The 4,044-nt window shown below is 38.1% G+C and overlaps 1 protein-coding gene across 1 annotated transcript in view; it reads right to left on the bottom strand.

Moving 5' to 3' along the window:
• Positions 1 to 4,044, bottom strand: part of PLBD1 (phospholipase B domain containing 1) — a 121,231-nt gene that overhangs the window by 64,062 nt on the left and 53,125 nt on the right. The window lies entirely within an intron of this gene.

The raw sequence follows: 4,044 nt of genomic DNA, 5'->3' as shown, positions 1-4,044 counted from the left end.
GTCTGTGGCCGCTCCGATCCTTCCCCTGCTTGGTCTCACCCAAGTTGGCGACTCCTCAAGCAGCTGAGCATCTCGAATTAGAAAGCAATGGATTTCTTGCTTCTGCCACAAATTCCCCCAGCTGTAAGCCTTCCAACCTTCTAAATATTCTTTTTCTATGTGGTTCAGAGTTCTGGGACCATTCCCTGAGCCTGCTTGGTCGGGTATTCTGTGTTGTTGCTGGTGGAGCTCCTTTACTGCACTTCCACCCAATCCGCTATCTTGTTTGTTCTCTTGTTTATATATTTTTATAGGTCATTTTCATGGCTATTATTCAACCTTTATTACTAATAATTATTTCATTGCCTCTGTCCTGTTTAGCATATTTAGCAAAAAATACCTTTAAAAAAAAATAGTCTTTTCATTCTGTCTCCCCTTTTTAGTTCATTCAGTTCTCCACATTTTATAGGGGATGCTTTAATATAGCTTTGTATACTGAAAGTTATTTGTCCAGACGAGATCTATATTAACACAATGTCATTTCTTCATGGAATCTAGCTCAATGGATTTTGACCTATGTTCTGTAGGACTTTAATGTTCCATAAAGAGGCTCCTCACGGTGTGATTTTAATGGTCAAAGCCAAGAGCCCTCCTGTACCCACATTAATCACATAGTTTGTTACTCTAAATATAAAACAAGTTTTCTGAGTACTGAAGGATTGTTAGTCTTCAGAAGTACTTTGTTAAGATAGAAATATCATCTGAGTGTTCAGAATGAAGACTTAGGTATTAGCTAACGCTTCAACTGGGATTGATCTCCAAGCATTAAAAGAGAAAGGAAACATGTAAGGAAACACAGAAGTGGGTAGGATCCTAGAAAGAAGGAGAGGTGTTCCCATGTGGAAGGGATTCAGAGACTTAACTTTTGCCTGCCTTACATCAGTAATGGTGATATTCAACCTGACCTTTGAAAGATTCAAAATTAAAGGACATGTTGTCTGCAATCAGTTTTTATGCCATTACCAAAAATACTGTACCATACTACTAATAGAGTCCTACTAAAGAGATCGCATCTACTTAGCAAAAGGACAAACTGATGTTTGAAATTAGATTCAATAGTATAGTTTTCAGCTTTAAAAGCAGTGAGAAAAAAAAAAAAAAGCTATTATACATACTCCATAAAATTCTGCACTTTTTCCATGATGGAAGGCGTCTTAATCAGCTGTGGGTAGAGGTTTGTGAAGTGGTCATACATATGTCTGAAATGATAAATAAATAAAAACTGTTACATTTCTTATTTTCTTCTTGGATTTCTCCATCAAAGTAGCTTAATCACTGTTAGATCATGGTTTCTTACAAATCAAGAATTACATTAAAAGAAGCTGTTCTTTGGCCTCTTATTTTAAACGAACAGTTAGAAGTCATAATTACTTCTGCCTCCCAGCCTTGACTCTGCTCACTTAAAACACAGAGGCTCTCACCCATGAAGAGCTGAGCCCACCACTGCCTCTGCCTGCTTCAGATTTAGGGCCCAGAACACGTATCTTTTGGCTCTGTTGATTTTTTTTCTCCCCCAATTCCATTTCTGGTTCAAACCAATGCCTAATTTTGTTTTTGAGCCCCGCTATATTACAATGATGTTCTCTTTCTACATATTTCACCATTGTTTTAACTTTGGAGCAGAGTGGACACATCAAACTGTGAGTTCTTTGGACAGAAAGTTGACCTAATGTCCTAGGTTTGGTTTTATTTGATGCTTTTTAATAACTAGGGAAGTCAACATTGGAGACAGGAGGTGACTCAGATTCTAAAAATGAGGATTTGGCTCAGCACTTTTGAATGTTGGATATGTATTTAGTAGTTTCCAGAAATGAACCTGATAATATGAGAATAATATTTTATTGCCATTTGAGTAAACAACACTAAAATCCTTTGAAATATTTTATTGCCCCTGATTCAATAAAATTCCTCTTAAGAGTATTTACTTCAAATTATTTGTATATAATTTTTAAACAATCTTCTGAAGTTAACATTTGTTTGTATATCTTTTATACTGCCACATTTCCCCCACCAATTTGGTACCTTCCTGTCACCTCTACAACTTTGGTAGGTGGTGGTGATGATGTGCTGTGAAGTTGGTTCCGACTCATAGTGACCCTGTACAGGGTTTCAGAGGCTGTAAATCTTATAGGAGCAGAAAGCCTCATCTTTCTCCCCTGGAACAACTGAACAGTTTAGAACAGCTGAAGGAACTGCAATAATAGCTAGACAGGTATCTGGGTGCAAGGAAGAGACCCTCTATTGTGGTCTCACATTCCAGGTTAATGGAATGTAATTCCTGTGGAATCTCTTCAGGTTGAGATCTTCCATCTCCTAACACTGGGCCTACATCTTTGTGTGGTAAAGTCATATAGTGTAGCAGTTCAAAGCACAGGCTTGAATAATTCTGGGTTCACATACTATTTTCACTATTCCTAGGCTATATGACTGTAAGAAAAATGTCTAGCTTTACCACACTTCCAAATTCTCATGAGTTAAGAGAACATTAGTATCTGCTTCATAAGTATGTTAGATTTAGTTGCAGAACTATGTCAGTAAGTCTCCTAAGTCAGCTGAGTCTTGCCTCCACTTTACATCTGTCGTAAGCATTCATATCTCAGAATCATGAAGACACACATACACCAACCCTTTCTGGAATCTTTTTGCACTGTCAATACCATATCATTTTGTGCTTGCCATAAACTTTCTCCAAATCTTTTCTAATTGTTTTGATTTTCTGAGTCAGATCATATTGGACATCTTTAGGATCTCTCATAGTGATGAACCCATTTTGTGTATATTAGACTATGTGCACACACACACATGTGCACAGGCTATAGAAAGACAACCTGGTTTCCAATTCTGGCTACTACTTATTATCTGTGTGATTTGCAATTTATTAGTTAATCTCTCCATGCCTGAGTTTTCACATCAATAGTATGAGTAAAATAGTGGTACAAGTCTGACAGCATTGTTAGGAATTAAATGATCTCATACATGTAAAAGGCTTTAATAAACTCCTGCACATTATAAATGCTGTAGAACATCAACATCACCAGCAGTAGCAACAGCATTTTGTAGTTGTTGTTAAGTCTCAAGTAATTACCACTGATGGGTTCTTTGACTTTTTTAAAATTTTATTGTGGGGCTGTGTCATACTTACCTCTGCTTTCCACACTGCCTAAAGCTTATAGCATATTCAGGTTCTAACATCAAAAAGTGCAAATTGAGGTATAGAGGAGACTATTAAGGTATTACTTGCTGGGAGCTCAGACACACAAAAGAGGAATCACCTTTTGAATACTTTCTTTACTTATTCCATGGTCTTACTATAACCTCTTTCATTATAGTCTTAGCAATTGTATCAACACATTGCAAGTTGTTGGAGAGGCGTTCTCTTTGAAGAATATACTTAGACTTTACCAAACACCTTGAGGGAATGGTTTCCTGGGCTTGGGGTCTCAGGGTCATGGTTTCAGGGGACACCATGGTCAATTAGCATAACGTAGTCCACAGAGACAATGTTCTACATTCTACTTTGATGAGTAGCTGCTGGGATCTTGAAAGTTCATGAGCAATCATCAAAGGTACAACTATTGGTCTCTCCCTGTCTGAAGGAAAGAAGAATGATGGGAACTGAAGACGCTGGAAACATTTAGTCCAGTGGACTAATGGAACACATGAGCTTCAGCATCCATGACCTTGAGACCAGAAAAACTAGATGGTGCCCAGATACCACTACTCACTGAAAGGGATCACATTAGAAAGTTCTGGATAGAGTAGGGGGAAATACCAAACAAAACTCAAACTTATGAAAAATACCAGGCTTACTGGTCAGATAGAGACTGGTGGAACCCCGAGACTATGGCCCCTGGTTACCCTAAGGTCTGAACTCATCTCCATGACTCAGTTTTTTGCCAAGTAACAGATAGTTATATTGGGGAAGTGGGAGGATAACAAGACTAGAAGAGGAGTCCTGGTGTGGCACTGCAGGTTAATGCACTAGACTGCAAGGTCGATTTGAAC

Source organism: Chrysochloris asiatica, unplaced genomic scaffold (assembly GCF_000296735.1).
Source record: "Chrysochloris asiatica unplaced genomic scaffold, ChrAsi1.0 scaffold00086, whole genome shotgun sequence".
Lineage (NCBI taxonomy): Eukaryota > Metazoa > Chordata > Mammalia > Afrosoricida > Chrysochloridae > Chrysochloris > Chrysochloris asiatica.
Note: the sequence above shows the minus strand (reverse complement) of the source record. Positions and strands in the feature narration are given on the sequence as shown.